This window comes from Rhinoderma darwinii, chromosome 6 (assembly GCF_050947455.1).
Source record: "Rhinoderma darwinii isolate aRhiDar2 chromosome 6, aRhiDar2.hap1, whole genome shotgun sequence".
Lineage (NCBI taxonomy): Eukaryota > Metazoa > Chordata > Amphibia > Anura > Rhinodermatidae > Rhinoderma > Rhinoderma darwinii.
In genome coordinates, this window is record NC_134692.1 from 49239355 (window position 1) to 49258836 (window position 19482).

General features: G+C 40.9%; 1 protein-coding gene and 1 long non-coding RNA gene across 13 annotated transcripts in view; one reads left to right on the forward strand and one right to left on the reverse strand.

Annotated features, from left to right (window-relative positions):
* The window catches only part of MAP2 (microtubule associated protein 2), a 196097-nt gene that overhangs the window by 71811 nt on the left and 104804 nt on the right, over positions 1 to 19482 (reverse strand). For all 12 annotated transcript variants that reach the window (XM_075829689.1, XM_075829687.1, XM_075829685.1 and 9 more), the window contains one exon: positions 12055 to 12128. The gene's annotated coding sequence lies outside the window, so the exon portion shown is untranslated. The remainder of the gene's footprint in view (positions 1 to 12054; positions 12129 to 19482) is intronic.
* LOC142655475 (uncharacterized) lies at positions 7007 to 14677 on the forward strand. The gene is made up of 3 exons (XR_012849501.1): positions 7007 to 7192; positions 11582 to 11654; positions 14074 to 14677. It is a non-coding gene; the product is annotated as an uncharacterized LOC142655475 (long non-coding RNA).

Genomic DNA, 19482 nt, shown 5'->3' on the forward strand with positions numbered 1-19482 from the left:
CGGCTGGTTATGAAAAATGGGGGGGACCCTACGTCATTAAAAAAAAAAAAAAAAAAACTAATTGGAAAGAACGATGTCGCGTCCCCCCCCCCAAATTTCATAACCAGCCAGATACAACACAGCAGCAGCAGGCAGCATTACCAGGGTGGTAGGTGCCACTGTTTTTGGCATTTCCCCAATACTACCAGCCTGCGGCCGCCCCGATGCCTGACCATTACTGCAGATGGTCGGGTACTGGTTCGTACCCGGCTCTTCCCAATACCCCTGGTGGCGGAGGGTATCGGGGTAATAATGGGGGTTAGTGTTGGCCTCTGCACCTGCTAACATTAAGCCCCGCCTTAGTAATGGAGGTTGTCAATCAGCCAGCGGCCATTACTAAGGCGGTGATAAGAAAGTTTAAAAAGATACAAGCACATAGAAAAAATATTTTATTGAAATAAAAAAACACAACCCCCATTAACCATTTTATTGAGACTATAAAACCGCTGTCATTGAAGTCCTCGTATCCGAAGTCCAACAACCGAACCTGTAAAAAAACATAAACACACAAAAATAATCAGTAACGCATAAAGAAGCAAAATTATTATTCTTACCTTTCCTGGGTCCAACGCTGGAGCCGCAATGTCAGTGAGCTGAGCCCTGTATCTAATCCTATCATGTGTGATACTGTCTGCTGAGCCCTGTATCTAATCCTATCATGTGTGATACTGTCTGCTGGGCCCTATATCTAATCCAATCATGTGTGATACTGTCTGCTGAGCTACTGTATCTAATGCTATCATGTGTGATACTGTCTGCTGAGCCACTGTATCTAATCCTATCATGTGTGATACTGTCTGCTGAGCCGCTGTATCTAATCCTATCATGTGTGATACTGCCTTCCGAGCCACTGTATCTAATCCTTTCATGTGTGATACTGTCTGCTGAGCCACTGTATCTAATCCTATCATGTGTGATACTGTCTGTTGAGCCACTGTATCTAATCCTATCATGTGTGATACTGTCTGCTGAGCCGCTGTATCTAATCCTATCATGTGTGATACTGCCTTCCGAGCCACTGTATCTAATCCTATCATGTGTGATACTGTCTGCTGGGCCCTATATCTAATCCGATCATGTGTGATACTGTCTGCTGGGCCCTATATCTAATCCAATCATGTGTGATACTGTCTGCTGAGCCACTGTATCTAATCCTAGCATGTGTGATACTGTCTGCTGAGCCACTGTATCTAATCCTATCATGTGTGATACTGCCTTCTGAGCCACTGTATCTAATCCTATCCTGTGTGGTACTGTCTGCTGAGCCACTGTATCTAATCCTATCATGTGTGATACTGTCTGCTGGGCCACTGCATCTAATCCTATCATGTGTGATACTGTCTGCTCAGCCACTGTATCTAATCCTATCATGTGTGATACTGTCTGCTCAGCCACTGTATCTAATCCTATCATGTGTGATACTGTCTGCTCAGCCACTGTATCTAATCCTATCATGTGTGATACTGTCTGCTGAGCCAATGTATCTAATCCTATCCATAGTTTATAGGGTCGTAGTGATATAGATATGATGTCTCCTATACACACATTTTTTTTGGGATGGACACATATGTATTGGGGCTATTTCCCCTGACATTTTAAGCCCTAAGGGTATGTTCACACGGCAGCGTCCATTACGGCTGAAATTACGGTGCTGTTTTCAGGGGAAAACAGCACCGTAATTTCAGCCGTAATGGCATGTTGAGGCGTCTTTCGCTGCGTCCATTACGGACGTAATTGGAGCTGTTTTTCCATGGAGTCAATGGAAAACGGCTCCATTTACGTCTGAAGAAGTGACAGGCACTTCTTTGACGCGGGCGTCTTTCTTACGCGCCCCCTTTTGACAGCGGCGCGTTAAAAAAAATGACCGTCGGCACAGAACATCGTAAGACCCATTCAAATGAATGGGCAGATGTTTGCCAACGCTTTTGAGCCGCATTTTCGGACGTAATTCGGGGCTAAAACGCCCGAATTACGTTCAATTGCGTGTGTGAACCCAGCCTTAGTGACGCCCCGGCTGCTAGTGCTGCATTGTTGGGTCACTTAGGAGACCCAGCGATGCAGCTGAAAGCTGCGGACCGTCGGCCATGAGGAGTTTGCGGGGGGGGGGCCCAATAAGAACTTTTGCATCGGGGCCCGTGAGCCTTTAGCTACGCCACTGGCAGTGGTATTGCTTTGAACATGATACTTTAATGTCTGCAATATTTCATTAACGTCTTCCCTCCCTGCACCATATTAGTATGCCATAGTTTGTACCTGCAAACTGCCTTTTACAGCGCAGTGATGGCGCTGTGCCCATGTGATGATACAGCCGACATCCCACTCTAACGGCCGAGATGGGAGATAAAAATTGCTGCTACTGAAAGCTTAAAATAGGCTAAGTCCTTAAGGGATTAAAGAGCATTTTCCTTTGAGTTGTTTTTTTTAATAATGTGGTCAAAATAATATTTAGCTGTTTCTCTGTTATATCTGCTTATGGGAAAGGTGGGTAACAACCAATAGAGCTGACATGCAGGGCCGCCATCAGGAATTTCTGGGCCCCATACAGCCAAGATGTCTGGGGCCCCCCCTCCATTACCGGGGGTGGGCAACGGAAATTGTAGCACTCACGTTTGTACGTTATACGCATTAACTGATTTTGGTGCCGATGTCAATTACAGTGAAGGAAACCATGGACCGGTTAATGCTCCGGATTTTGATCTATTTAGCTAAAACGTATCCGACTGTATGGCATACAGTGGGATACGTCGCCTGGGGAATGGCCCAGGGGAAACTCCTGAAGTCACTGTCCATGAACAGAGCTGGAGCCTTCTACTAGCGCTCTGCCCAGGGAGTCTGGCGCTGTTCCTGATGTCCATATACGTAAAGGGACGTCCGAAGCTTTGCAAAGCCTGAGTACACGGCCGGAGCGTCGACAATGCTCTGGCCAGGGATTCCGGCCCTAGAGAATCCTCTGATGTCACTTTACATATATGGACAGTGATGTCAGGAGCTTTCCCAGGGACAAAGTCCACGAGTAGAGCACTCGTGATGCTGCCTGGGGACTCCGGAATAACAAAGTCTACTACGCCATTTCATCCTTCAAAAATAAGGTAAACCGACGTCCACCAGCCCGACGTAGGCTAAAAGAACATAAAGGAGCCCTGTGAATTATCGTTTACGTTGTTTATACTGTAAGGTAGGAGATTTCCTGACTACACGATAAACTTAGGGCGACAACACGATGTGAAGGGGGAAGGGAGGGGGAAGCGCTTGTGAGGATGTAAGGAGCACTAATGCTCCGCTCTTATATTGCCATTAAAGTTCAATGTGTTTTTCCACAGCAAAAATCGAAGGCTTTCCCTTTGATTCCTGGCGCAGATGCTACAAGCGTGTAGCAGATCCGCACGAGAATAAGGCCCTGTTCACACAGAGTTTTTTTGCCACATTTTTTTCAGCGGAAACCGTGGCAAAAAACTTCCGAAATCGCCTCCTATTGATTTCAAAGGGAGGCGAAGGCGTTTTTTTCCCGCGAGAGAAAATAAAGAAGCAAATTTGTCGTGGGTATTTTCGTGCGGCAAATCTGCAGTGTAATACAGAACCAGCAAAGTAAATGAGATCAAGAAATCTCATTTACATGTCGCATTTTCTGCACAAAAACTGACCTGCGGTGCGTATTTGAAAATCTGCTACATGTCACTTTATCTTGCGTTTCCGCTTGTGAATTGTTTCTGCAGCATAAAACCTGCACCTATTTCCGCATCAAAAAGTAAAAACCGCCCCTAAAAACGTGTAAAAAAAACACAGTATTAGGTGCAGATTTTACCTGCGGAATTACCTGCGGTTTTGATACGGATTTTGTGCACCAAATTCCTCAATGTGCGTTACAGAATTTGCTGGGGGTTTACAGCAAATTAACCCTTTACATTGTAAAGGATGAAATATGTTACAATTCTGCAACATTAGGTTATGTTCACACAGCTTATTTTCTGCCGTTTTTCTGGCCATAAACGTCTGAAATATCAGAAGAGAACGCCTCCAAACATCTGCCCATTGATTTAAATGAGAAAAAACCGGCGTTGTGTTCCGATGGGTCCTTTTTTTTTTACAACGGCCGCGTAAAAAAAACGGCCGCGAAAAAGAAGTGCAGGTCACTTCTTCAGACGTTTCTGGAGCCGTTTTTCATTGACTCTATAGAAAAACAGCTCCAAAAACTACCGTAAAAAACACCGCGAAAAACACGAGTTTGCTTAAAAAAACTTCTGAAAATCAGGAGCTGTTTTCACTTGAATATCTCCGTATTTTCAGACTGTTTTTGCTAATTGTGTGAACAGAGCCTAATAGGCATGCAGCTTATTTAACCCCTTCCCTTCTCAGCCATTTTTTGGATTTTAACTTTTGTTTTTTCCTCTCCACCTTTCAAAAGCTATCATTTTTTTTACTTGAGGGCTTGTTTTTTGCGGTACAAGTTGTCTTTTTTCATGGCACCATTTATTGTGCCGCATAATGTACTGGGAAGCTGAAAAAAAAATATTTGTGGGGTGAAATGCTGCACGTGCATGAGGTTCTGACAAACCGCATTCCCATGAGTTGGGGCTTATTCAGACTAACGTGTTAATTGTCCGTGTGAAGGACGTTTTTTTTAATGGCCGTCACACGGCTGCATGTATTTCTATGGGGTTATTCGCATGGTCGTTGTTCTAACAGACCGTGTGACGGGCCTGTAAAAAAATAAGACATGTCCTATTTTTGTGCATTTTCACGGATCCCTCAATAGACTCAAGTCTGTGAAAACGGGTCCCGCACGGCTGCAAATCAGCCACGAAAAACGGCCGTTCTTCACGTCTGATTTCACACACGTTGGTCTGAATATCGCCTTAGGCCTTATTCACATGAACGTGTCCGTTTTGCACGCGCAAAATACGCTGCGTTTTGCGCAAGCAAAAGTTCGGTGTGGCATCAGCATATGGTGCGTGGCTGCGTGATTATGACACTCTGTTTTGATGTTACAACACAGTAAAGAAGGAGGGGCTTTTATGTTTCCCTTCTATTCTTTACCAGCTGTAGCGCGAATCACGCGTGTCACCCGGAAGTGCTTCCGTGCGCGATTTGCACGCACCCAATGACTTCAATGGGTGCGTGCTGCGCGAAACACGGGCAAAGTATAGGACATGTCGTGAGTTTTACACAATGCACATACGCTGCGTGAAATTCACTGACAGTCTGAACGGCCCCATTTACTAACATAAGTCCGTTCGACGCCCGTGAAAATCACGCTAGTAGCATGGACGTATTACACGTTCGTGTGAATAAGGCCTTATATTGTAATTTGTAGTGAATTTTCAGTGCGCAATCCGCACCAAAAATAGGAGGCAAGTAAGTGGCTTATTCAGACGTCCATGTTCGGTTTGTGAAATACGGAGCGTGTATCGGCCATATTTCCCGGACCGACCACAGTTCAGGGAGCCGGGTTTCTAGCATCACAGTTATCTATGATCCTAGTCCCTCCCTGTCCCCGGTCCCGTACTGAAAGCATCATTACAATATGGGACAGTATTCCTTCGGAGAGGCAGGGACTCCCAGCAACACTGATAACTATGATGCTAGGAGTCCGGCTCCATGAATTGTGGTCAGCCTGGGAAATACGGCCGATACACGCTCCGTATGTCACGGACCGAACGCGGCCGTCTGTATAAGGCCTTAGTCTAGTTACACAGTGTGGTGAAATCCTATTTTTTTGCCACAATTTTTGCAAAATCGCGGCAAAAATGTGATTTGACCGCACTGTGAGAATATAGCCTAACAGCACTTTTCATGTCTTGTATCCTTTTTTTTATGCAATTTTCGTAATTGCGGCACAAATCACGCGGTTTTTCCGCGATTTTTATATAATCGCGGCAAAACTGCTCCATTTTTGCCGCGATTACGAAAATCGCGGCAAAAAAAATGCTAGGAAAACGAAAAAATACCAAAAAACATTTTAATCAACTTCATACATTCTACAAACGGGGTCAGGGGGATGGGAAGCAGGATGGAGAGGGGAAAATACTCACCAGCCTGCAGGTCCGTTCGGCAGAGTAGAGGAGCTGGGGGGCGGGATCTCCACACGGAGCTTCAGCACATGCTGCATCTTCCCTTTCCAGTGAAGCTACAACAGGTATGCAGGGGGTGCCGCGGGCGTTGCTAGGGGGGTGCCGCGGGCGTTAGTAGGGGCGGGGCGTGAGCGTTGCGAGGGGGGGGCAACAGTCCAAGGGGGGGGGCAACAGTCCGAGGGGGGGGCAACGGCAGCCCGGTGGGCCCCTTTTCTTCATCCATGTGGCCGGGCCCCTGACAGGAGTACCAGTAATACCCCCCTGATGGCGGCCCTGCTGACATGTGTCAAGTTATAAAGGGATACAGCACACACTTTTACTGCCTATTTAGGCAGATTCAAGACTTAAAGGGAACCGGTCACCAGCACTTCACCTATTAAATCAGCAATACCTGGTGGCAGTGGGTGAAAAATCATGTATATGTAACTTATAATTGTATTCTAAGTCGGCTCTGTACCTTCAGTATTCAGTTTTTTAGTGTTCCTGCGCCGTATGGCATAAAAGAGTCATATCTTCATTCCTCAAGACTTTCCAAGTTAACCCCGCCTCCTTACTTTTTATTGGCAGCTTACTTTTGATTGACAGCATTCAGGGTGGGCCAGTTTTTTGCAGTGGGGGGGCATAAGAAGAGAAATGAGACTGCCGGATTATTACCGTAAAAGGCGCAAAATGTTTGCAGACCGTTATTTACGGTCGGAGGAGGAGTTTAGGAGAGGGGATAACGGCAATGAACTTTTTACAGCAGCGGCCAGCGAGGGGTGAGTAGAGTTCAATAGGTGAAATGCTGGTGACAGGTTCCCTTTAAAGGCTGAACAGCGATTAGACAACTGAATTTTTTTGTTTGATTTCATGAATAATACGCACTTTACATTATGTAATTATTTGCAGGCCAACTCCCAATGACAGAAATATAATAACTAAGAAAGCAAAATCTGCCTGCAATGGTATCCCACGGCACAGTGTTATGACTAGGCGACAGTGACATTGCATCCAAATTGATGTAATATTCTACAGGAGAGATTAGATGTTGCAGTAAAGTCATAAAAGCATGAGGGACACTTGAGCCACGGTACAGAGGAAAAGTGGTAAGTTGTTTCTTTTTCATTGGTAAGATTTTTTTTCTGTATGTTGATGGGGTTGTTTAAAAAAAGCAAACAAAAAAAAATATGTTCCAGGGTAAGGCCCTACGGAGTTCCATTGTCAAATAGCTTGTTAAAGCCTGCACAGTGTTGCAATTAAAACCGCTGCAAAAAACGTGCAAAATTGTGTGGCGATAATTTTGTAGGTAACCAGCAGTTGTACCCGCAACATCGTCATGTACAAGAAACTGGGTTGATGCCAGTTCGTGGGGGGTTACCCTTAGGCTAAGTTCACACAAACTGTAAATGCTGAGAAATGCCGTTCAGAATTTCCGTGTGGAAATTCTGAAGCGTATTACAGAAGCAGCAAAGTGGATGAGATTTTAACAAATCTCATCCAAGCTCTGCAGAAAAAGACATGCGGATGCGGTCCTGCGGTGCGGATTCTCAATCTGCAGCATGTCAATTTCTCTAGCAAAAGCGCTGCAGATTTTCCGCACTGATATTTCGGATTGAAATTCCACAGTGTGAACTCAGCCTTAGAATTATTCTTAAGTTAATTAGAGATATAACAATTGCTCATTGGTTAACACTGTTTCCTTTTAGAATTGGGGTCTTGAGATCAAATCTGACAATCAAAATCTGCATGTATTTGCTCCCACACTACAAACACAAACTGAGAGACTTATTGGCTCCCTTTGAAATTAGCATGTACATGTGTGTATGGCTGAGAAAAATATGTCACGTTTTGAGCTCTAGGGCTCATGCACAGAGTAGAGCAGTGCATGCAGGCCGTACGGCTTCCTAGTACGCAAATACACCGGTGTACGGCCTGTAAGTAAAAAAAATTCTGTGTATTGTGCAGAATATATTTTGGCACTAAAAATAATAGTAAATAATAATAATAAACTAAAATTCCTTTAATCTAGCACCAATAGGACCTGAGCTGTTGGATTACTAAATATTCTGGTTTATTAAATGGTCACATAAAGTATATGAAATTCACTTAGGCAGAGAATCTTCAGGTAGAAAGACCAAAATAAAATGTTAAAACAATATATAATACTAAAATGTTGTTTTTTTATTCAGAGGTTGATACCTATTTACACATTCATTAAACATAGACCAACAGTATTTACGTATTGTATTTATTTAATAGTGGCATCTACCCTGGAAAAACACTGCATCTGCATAAAACTACTGTAAAAACCAGTAAAACACCCTCTTCCTTAAAGCTGCAGACTCTTTTTTTGGCAAACAGAAGTTTAACTGTGATCTACAACAGACTATCGTTGTTCCTGTTAAATTCACATAAATCTTTCCAATTGCCTCTTACAGGGTTGTCTGAAAAGCGAGAGTTAATAAGAAAAGAAATTGTGGACTAATGAAAGAGCCGCATTGTGTAATAAATAAGGAAAGGGCCGGACACCACTATTCAAGTCAATGAATGTCGCTTAAACTGATTCCTTTAATCTTTTCTGGGCATAACCCTTAATTCAGTAAATTAATAAAATATTAATTTCCTTTTTTTACACAATGCTTAACATACATTGACTGACCATTAAATTGTATAAGGAAGCGGTTTAAGCCTTTGCACAAAATACAATTAAAGTATGGTAAAGAAGAAGGGCTAAAAAATACATAAAGGATGTAGACACAAAGTCTATATTTGTAATTGACATTGGGAGTGTTTAGAGAATTGGGAACTTAATTCCAGTGTCAACAAATAAATGTTATCTGCATTTTTTGTGTCCATAGGGCCTAATTCAAACGACCGTGTTCGGTCCGTGATATACGGTCCGCATGTCGGCCGCATTTCCCGGTCCGAACACACTGCAGGGAGCCGGGCTCCTAGCATCATGGTTATGTACGATGCTAGGTGTCCCTACCTCCCCGCGGAACTTCTGTCCCATGCTGAAAACATGATTACAGTACGGGATAGTTTTCCCACGGAGAGGCAGGGACTCCTAGCATCGTACATAACTATGATGACAGTAGCGTTCCTCCCTGCACTATGTTCGGTCCGGGAAATACTGCCGATATGCAGACCGTATATCCTGGACCGAACACGCTCGTGTGAATTAGGCCTAACATGACCAGGATAGATTTTTATCCACTGGAAGTAAACAATGAAAATTGGCCGCAATTGATACAGAAATTGGAAAAGTGTATAAGTATAACCTTTATTTGATTAAACTGTAATACCTCTTCAAACGGGTTCTCCAGTATGGCATTTATATATTTTTTTTTTCAACAGCATCTATATTAGTAACGATACTCATTTTATACAGCTTTCTGTAAAAAAAATAAATGTTTTTGTGGTCCCTAAAACCTCTTCTAAGTTGGGTTCCGACTTTGTATTTTGGTGAGTGAAAACCATAGCAAAAACCCATAGACGTGATGGTAAGTAGCCTGGGATGATATCCAGTTTCAGTGATATGAAGTTTCTTCCCATGGAGACTCAAATTAAATTGGAGCAGTATATAAAGTAGTTTTTCTGCAGTGGCAGGGATTCCCGAGGACGTCCGTTCCTCCCGTGCTCAAATTTAGCGCCTGTCTCGGCATCTTAACGTCATTGCCCACATGGGAAGAGACTTCCTGGTGATATCTCCCCTGAAGAATTTTTGGCCACAAGGAAACACGTCGGGAGAAGGCGAGAAAGATTGCCTGGATACATTTAAGCAGAAACATGAGGTTTCCCAGTTTCCAACCTTAGGAACGGCACAGACTTTGCTGAACTACTGAACGGGTAGGGGGGTTCAATACCCCATAAATGCTATCTTCCATCTGTCTGGGAAAATCATTGTCCTCATATTTTCCTACTTGAAGCACTAGATGCACTTTATAATATGAATATAGTCTGTTGAAAGTGGCAGCATACAAAATTCATAGACATTATATTCCCCTGACAATAGGGACTATTTCTCTGTTTTGTATATTCCCCTGACAATAGGGAATATTTCTCTGTCTCCCAGCCAAGGCCAGAAAATGTATAAAAAGCTATATGCTAGTATATAACATTACATTTAATATTCTCATATTCTTTCATAAATTAATGAAATAGATTATTTCCCTCTGCTGTACCTTTTTATATAAGCCTTGGGCACTCTGTGTCCAGTAAGGTCCAGGTCACTAGCTATCAGCAGTGCCTTCTACCTCAAGGCCTGGTGCTACAGTTGAATGAGTCTAAAGAAATCAGGTCAATTTTTACATCTTGTTAATCACTGTTGCTGACTACTGGCTTCTGCTGAACATATGACACCGGCAGAAATGATATCTCCAAGCGGACATGCTAGGCTGCACATGCATAGATGCATTCCCACAATGGCCAAGTCACGTCTTTTTAACACATCCTTAAAACAAATACCAACTTGCTCTTTATCTCGATAAATGCACATTTGGATGGAGTTGGGAACGTTTTATCAACATATTTGATTTAAAACACAACTTCATTGAAGAAAGACAACCACTCCTGTAGATACAGCTATGCTCATTTGGCTCACTACCCAAAACTGGTCACAATTTTCATGAAGATGTCTCATTCATTTGTAACATTTCCTAACTCTCTTAACCAGTAATTTCTACTAGACAGAATATATAAATTGATTTGTAAAATAAAAAATAGATTATTTTTTTGCAAAAGCCATCTTATAAGTTCTATCATTATCTACAATATGTGTAATAAAATGTGCTGATTTGAGCAAGAAATTTTTATAACTAATAGGCATACAAGTGTCAATAGATCCAAAATTATATTTCTTGTTTACAAACAAAACAGTTTTCAAAATAATCAATATTTTAATACCAACACCAAAATAGAAATAATGATTCAAAGATAAAATAAACATTTAACAAAGTGGATGACAATAGAAGATAATTGAGACTTAGCTTAGCAATACTATAAAAAAAATTTGCATCAAACCCTGAATATCAGATTCACGATAAGATATACAGAGGAGAGGTGATTCCCATTGCTGCTTTACTAGCCAGCAATTAAATAGTTAGGGCTTAGCAAAGTGACTGCAATGCAGTATTTTAGCTTACTTGGGCTCTGCAGTCAGACCTCTCACTTGGATGCTGCAATTGAGAACCAACAGAGGGGACTATTAATAAATTCCAGTTATTTACTCACCCAGGGCAAACAATGTGCGTATATTAATCTTAAAATAATTAGGCCCGGTGTCCAGAAACAGTGCACTCAGCAGCTGTGTGGCTGAGGTTTGAGAAGAATACCTGCAGTCAAGCACCAGGTGTAATCTGAGTCTAATGTGTCATGAATTACAGCATGGGGTAAGAGATTAGGATATAGCAAACTTCAGCAGTGTACAACCACTATATATTACCCTACATACCACTATATGTGTACTGATGATCTTATGTCATATGTTTGCACAGGTGTTATAGGAATGACAGGTCACACTGCTGCCACTGTGCCATTTGGACAGCAGCAAACAGTGGCAGAATACAGGTAAGAAAAACTATATAAAAAATAAAAAAATAATACTGAATCCTACATAGAACCCCAGATATCACATTATGGTCCCATGATGATCTCTGCCAAATGACAAAAATTCAGCTCTTCTGCATGTGAATTCTGGCCCATCTCTGCTAAACTTGCACTCTGAATGTCAGCATGCCAGTTTGCATACATGAAAGGTTCAATAATAAAAACATTTACTAAGAAAAGGGCCCAGATTTGAAACCTGTTGATTTATATGATTTTAGTTTGGGATTAAAATCAACAGCATGTGCAGAACTTCATATTAAAAGTAAGGACCAACATGCAGTGACCTGTGTAGATTAGTAATGTGATGGACTGGGAGCTGGAAGTAACTCAGCACAAGTAGTTGTATAATACGTCGGCTTACCCCTTGTGGTAGTCAGGATCCTTCTTTTTCTTGAGGAGCAAAGATCGATAAGACTTAGATCAGAAATACGTCACCTAGTAAAACCAGAATGAAAAATAACTTTTATTAATTCTATTATTACATTTATAGGCTTTAATTATAAAAATAACTACTGTATATTCAATAATGATTAAAAGGGGATGTCTGGTTTTATGTATATAAAGCTTAAAGAGGTAGTGTTAAGAAGACAACCCCTTTTCAAATTAAAACTTCAGAATATCCCTTCGGCTTCAAAGTACTTTGGGCAGCATAATAGCTGACTGGTCAGCTGCGGCCAGCCATACATTCCCCTACAGTAGAAATTCACTATTACATGTTGCCATTAAAAGGAATAGTGATCATTTACATTTGTTCACCAGAATGTAATCCTCAATATAGCTCCACTCTGGATAATAGAGAGGCGTCCCAAGTTGGGCACCCCCTTATGATGTCATGGTGAGACAACCCCTTTAATCATTGGTATCATGAAAAGTGAATGAGATAAATTGTTGCAAACTTTCAGCTGTAAGAAATATTAGGTCAAGAAACCCACTTATTAACAACAAGGAAAGTTTTTTGAAATGTCAAGAATGAAAACACAAAGTACATTAGGAAGCTGCATAACAATTCTCTATACTTTTTCTTTTGAAACAAAATTGGAAAACCCCTGTACAAGTCCTATAATAAAAAGAATAAAAGTGAAAGTGGTAGTAGTTTCCAACACCAATTATCCTATGAAATTTTGAGTATTATTCTGGCTTGCTTCTTCCAGACAATAATAGCATCTTCACCGGCTCATAGTGTCAATACCCACCCAGACATCACTAGCTAACTATTTCTTTATACACGTTTCCTAAGAAGCAGGCCAAGAGAACCCTGAGGCCACGTTCAGACGTGGCAGAATTTTTCTGTTGCAAATGTTGGTGCAGATTTGCATATTTGACAGGTAATTCAGGCGTTGAAGATATCACAGCGGACTTGCCACAGATTTCAGTCTTTGCATTGCAAAGGCTGAAATCCGCAGTGAAATTCCGCTGCTTCTGCGCAATGTTGTAGAGGGAAAATTCTGCACCGCAGCCAAATTTACGCACAGTTATTTTCCGCAATGTCTGAACTAAGTTTCCTACAGATGTATAGAAACAAATGTAAAAAACGGCTGCTGCAAAATTCCACTGCGGACTGTCCTCAGTGGAATTCAACAGCAATTCCGCCACGTCTAAACATGGCCTTAACATGCCCTTATCACTGAACCCCAGGTTCCATTTTGGGGATTGAAGATGAGTAGACTTAACAACTACTGCCTCATGAACATTGGATGCTCAGTTCACATATTGTTTCCATTGGGCTAAAACTGCAAGAAGAACTTAGAAGAACTAAGATATTTCTCAGCTCCTTAGGGCAATGCTAGCCTGTTTCTGTCAGTGTGTATAGAATGTTAAAAGAATGCCACTAATGGCCATACAAATCCAACCAGGTGACATATAAGACTCTTACCTTAAAATATAATTCATAGAAAATATGTTTAGCTTCCATGTTATTTTACTAAAATGTTAGTAAAAGGGGATGCTGTGAACAATAAAGTAACATAAGCAAAAATATTTATTTAAAAAAAACAGGAAATATCTAAAACGCTACGATAAAGCTATGGTTTACGTTTGCCTTTCCGTTCATGGGTTCCTCCTATGGAAATGTCTAGCAGAACCCATGAACAGGAGGATGACGCTGATGTGAATAGGTCCTTAACTAAACAATTATTGGAATACTGTAGTGGGAGTTTGCAGAAAAAAAGGAGCAGAATTCATTGCTACTATCAATGATAAGCAATACCATTAAACTATTGGAAATATGTTTTAGCTTAATGCTTTCATTAAAGAGGTCCTGTCAGCTCGCCTCTACTGACAGGTCTGTTTTAGTGAAAATTTGGATTCAGCGTGAAATTACAATTCTCGAGCATTTTCCCTTAAAACTCTGCATTGTGACGTTTCTCTGTTTTTCCTCTAGGAAATATATGAATAAATTGACAACTGGGCATTACCTTTCCCCGATTGGCGCTTGTTTAACTCTACGATTAAACATCTCAGCAGTGCCACAGGCTGATCGCCCCCATGCTACGCCGCATTGATGCAGTAATCCATGCAAAAGGAGCCCCGACCAAGTATTGAGGGCATATACTGGACATACTTTTCAGTAGGCCAACATTTCGGTATTAAAAATCATTTTTCAAATTGGGCTTATATAATATTCTAATTTTCTGAGACACTAAATTTTGGGTTTTCATTAACTGTTAGCCATAATCATCAACATTAAAAGAAAAAGATGCTGGAAATAGATCACTCTGTGTGTAATGAATCTATATAATATATGAGTTTCACTTTTTGAATTGAATTATTGAAATAAATTAACTTTTTGATGATATTTAAATTCATTGAGAAGGAATGGTAAGTTCTGTACCATCTGTGCACTGAAATAGAGCATTGGAGGAGCTATTGTGCAGATAGAAGTGCTCATTTATTTATTTCAGATATTTTTGCTTTTTATTATGTTGCCTAAATCCTGGTATTTTACCAGTTAGTGCAGCTACAGTTATTAAAATCGAATTAGTTGCATCCCAAGATAATAGGGATGCTAGTAAGGTAATGTTCAGAGAATTCTACAAAGATATAAGACTATACATTACCGTATATGTTACTTATTGTTTTACTATGAAATAAAAAGGATTTATTCAAAACTGATAAATAAAAATTCTGTCTCAATAACTGCTCATTTGTAAAATGTTTATGGGGTGTTTACAACAGGCACTTATGGTTCTGGTAAGTATACTAAGTATAACATTGCTGCTTTAGCCTTATGTCCGGATGGGGAATAATTGGACACTAGCAATTAACTCCGAGGCTAATAAAAATGAACTAACTAGAGGAAGTTATTTCGGCCTTTGGCCAAACATTGTCTTTTTAACTACTGCTAATGGTTTAATTAATGGTAGCTAATTATTTGTTTCCTTGAAACGAAATAATTTTCTTTTAGATTTTTAAAACATTATTATTGTTTTAGTTATTTTTGCCATGTTAGTTTGAATAAGCGCAATATCCATTATTCAGAGTAGTTTGACTGAATTTACTTTACAATATGAAATTCAGGTAGACCGTGCTGTCACCATTTACTTTCAAGAGTCAAACTACTCTGAATAAGCACAATTTATATTAGGGCTTGTCCACACGCTGCAAAAAGTTTTCTGGCTGGAATTTCAGATGGAAAAAATGCAGCAGAATACAGTAGCGGCATAGTGGATGAGATTTAACAAATCTCATCCACATGCTGCGTAAAAATTCCGAACAGAAATTGACCTGCGGTGCGTATTTTTCGGACTGCAGCATGTGAATTCCTGCTGCAGAAAGTGTCCAGAAATGCTACGTTTTTCAGAGGAGATATCACCATCTCCTAACATTGTGAAAAACACAGCAATTTACGCACTATTTTCTGCCGTAAAAACTGCAGTAAATGGTGCCTTTTTGTCTCTGACTTCCAACAGAATTGCTGCAACAATTCCGTTGTGTGTGGACAAGCCCTTACTCAAAGTAACACGGCAAAAATAACAAAAATTAAAAAATATGGGAGTAGTTAAATTCCCATAAATGCATTCTTCTCATTGGCTAGGCATAATTTTACCTGCTGGTCCACTCCGGAAGTGGTTTAACAGTTCAGTCAACAAAACCGTTATTTCTTTATTTGGAGAAAGTATATTTGGATCCCTACTGTCTGTTAACTTACAATTCAACTTAGTCTTAGGCTGGCCATAGACAATAGATAAATATCAGTGATTTGTGACAATTTTGGCAAAATCCAATAATATCTAATGTGTATGGGGTATCCTGACTATCCCCTGATATCTGCTGTCCAGGAGAACAAGGATCAGGCATGCTGAACTCTGACATACCCAGTCATTTGTTCCCCTGGGAGATAAGAACAGCCAGATGTGTTTGGCAGCCTCTTACCCCCTTACTCTATGACAATAGGCATGCATGCTCGGCCAAACCATTGAGAGTTGGAAATGATATCTGCCTGCGGTAATTCATTGGACATAACATTGGGGCAGATTTCCTAAGAACTTTCATTGGCCAGCCTTAGCTGTCTGCTCCGCTGGAGTAAGATGCAACAGATTTATAAAGAGGCATGCGCCATCTTCTTGCTGGCCATGGGGCACAATGAATGTGGCCGTACACCATCCATCCCCACCCCTCACCCCACCGGAAACAAAATAAAAAGTATACTCAACTCATCCCTTCTTTTCTTCTCTCAGCGTGCAGCAGCTAATACAAGATCCTGACATCAAGCAGCATCAGGGCCTTATTTGCGACGCAGCACTCAACGTAATCAGTGATGCGTCGCATACAATGTCCTGACACTGCCCGGCGTCAGGACCTTATATGAGCTGGAGCATGTTGAGGGAGCCTGAGTTGACCCGGTGGGGAGAAGAGGAGCGATGAGGTGAGCATGGAGGGCTGCTCCCCACTGGCTTCAATTTTAATAAATTTGTTGGGCTATTGTGACCCCATTCACTTTTGTGAAGCCAAGCCCATTTTAAAAAAAAACTGGCGAGGGCGCCAAAAAAAGCATAAAGGTTGCAATTTGTAACGCACATTGCCACTTTTGGCGACTTTTGCAACTTTTGATAAATTTCCCTTATGAGTTCTGTGTATTCTTTGATTGCTTCTTTTAGCTTAAAGGCACAATATTTGTTGTCTCATTTTGGCGAATAGGAAGGCGGACCTGTCTCCATACTATGCTGCTCTTATATAGGGCAACATAATCTGATTACAGATCCTCTTGAGAAATAAATGTTTCTTCTAAGAAGCTTAATCTGATGGATTCACCTTGCCAGTAGATCTGCACTTTATAATTTATAATAAGGAGACCCAGCCCAGCACACTTCCTTAGCAAGTTTACCTATATAATTTATGACTCCTAGGCATCATAGCTTAGAGGCAGGATGTTATCAATTTTGTTAAAACTTTACAAAGAGGCAAAGCTCCTCTTAATGGGAAATTGTGCCGCAGCAATGCACATTAGGGCATTGCCCCTCCCATTACACAGATATTTCCATTAAATATTATAAACTTCATATAAGATGTAAGAAATCTTTACTTTTAGATGTATATTACATCGGTCCTCCTCATTAATGTCTCCTCCTCATTAAGGCATAATCCACACCAGAGGGATTGTAAAGATTCAACAGACATGTTCAAAGAGGACCTTCCAACTCTTCTGACCTGTCTGTTTTAGTAAATACTTGCATTCCCCATAAAAACTCAACTCTACATTGTACCATTCCTCTGTTATTCCTCCTGGAAATATATGAATAAATTGACATCTGAGTACTACCATTCCCCTTGTCAATAGAGTGTGTTCCTTCACACTCTGACTGTCTGACACTATCAGCACTGATTGGACACTGTCAGAGTGTGCATGGGACACAATGTATTGATATAGGGAATAGTAACGCCCAGATGTTAAATGATAGAAACAATTCCAGGAGGAATAACAGAAGAATGGCACAACATAGAATTCCAAGGAAAAAATCTCCAGAATTGTTTTATGGCGAATACAAAAACTAAAGGTTTACATGACAGGAGAGCTGACAAATCCTCTTCACCAGAGTTAATAAATAAATCAGCATTTTTTTTTTTACTTTCTTTTTGTTTCTTTTTACTTTTTGATTTTTACTTTCTTTTTGAATATTCAAGTTAACATTTACATTAATTTCTTTTTATTTTTCCTATAATAATATTAGGTGGACATCTACTTAGTAAAAAAGTGTTTCACAGCCTAAACTCTTCTCTGGTATCTGTGCACTTAAGCTTCTAAAGTTAATGCTGGCACCAATTACTGTCTCTGGATTTTGTGTTCATTTGCATAGTATTACCCATAATTCCTATTACATTTAGCTAATCTCTTCCAAATTGAATCTCGGCTCAGCAGACATACTCTGAGCTGTGGCCTTTGTGTTAGGTAAGGTGTGATGCATGGAAAGGTCACAAAATCACACTGTAGACCCTCCCACCTGAAGCCTACTTAAAGAGGCTCTGTCACCAGATTTTGCAGCCCCTATCTGCTATTGCAGCAGATCGGCGCTGCAATGTAGATTACAGTAACGTTTTTATTTTTAAAAAACTAGCATTTTTGGCCAAGTTATGACCATTTTTGTAGTTATGCAAATGAGGCTTGCAAAAGTCCAAGTGGGTGTGTTTAAAAGTAAAAGTCCAAGTGGGCGTGTATTATGTGCGTACATCGGGGCGTTTTTAATACTTTTACTAGCTGGGCGCTCTGACGAGAAGTATCATCCACTTCTCTTCAGAACGCCCAGCTTCTGGCAGTGCAGATCTGTGACGTCACTCACAGGTCCTGCATCGTGTCGGACACATCGGCACCAGAGGCTTCAGTTGATTCTGCAGCAGCATCGGCGTTAGCAGGTAAGTCGACACGATGCAGGACCTGTGAGTGATGTCACAGCGTGATCTCTCGAGAACACGCTGTGTCTGCACTGCCAGAAGCTGGGCGTTCTGAAGAGAAGTGGATGATACTTCTCATCAGAACGGCCAGCTAGTAAAAGTAGTAAACACGCCCCGATGTACGCACATAATACACGCCCAGTTGTACTTTTACTTTTAAACACACCCACTTGGACTTTTGCAAGCCTCATTTGCATAACTACAAAAATGGTCATAACTTGGCCAAAAATGCTCGTTTTTTAAAAATAAAAACGTTACTGTAATCTACATTGCAGCGCCTATCTGCTGCAATAGCAGATAGGGGCTGCAAAATCTGGTGACAGAGCCTCTTTAACGAAGATTTTTAGTTGGTACTGCTATCACATAATTTTCCTCATTTGCAAAAGAAGCTAAGAGTTGATTCTATAAATATTGATACACGGCCGCTCTGACACCCAAGAATGTGTTATTGTTTCCAGTGCCAAAACAGCCTGCAATCTATTGCAGAGAATATCCAATACATATAGCTTCAAGGCATGTAGTAAATAAGGAATCCGAAACAGTTTTTAGGAATTTAACCAAAACAAAGAAATATCTGTAATCTATACCGTTATCCAGAGTTTACATGTCTAATGCTGTACAAACAGGCCTGTTGCGTTAGATTGTTCTAAACTACATATCAAATATATAAGACTAAATCGTACCCTAGGGTGGTAACTTTAGCCATTTCGTACAAATATCAACCCCTAGTGCTACTTGTCTTGCCGTTTTAAACCATCGGTTGGTTCCAGTGTCGTAACTATAGGGGTAGCAGTAGTCGCCAGGATGTTGTGTGCAACGTTGCTTATGGTAACAGAAGCTGGGAGCGAGGAGAGGTAAGTACCATAAATACCTTTTTGTTTTTGTTTGTTTTTTTGTCTGATTT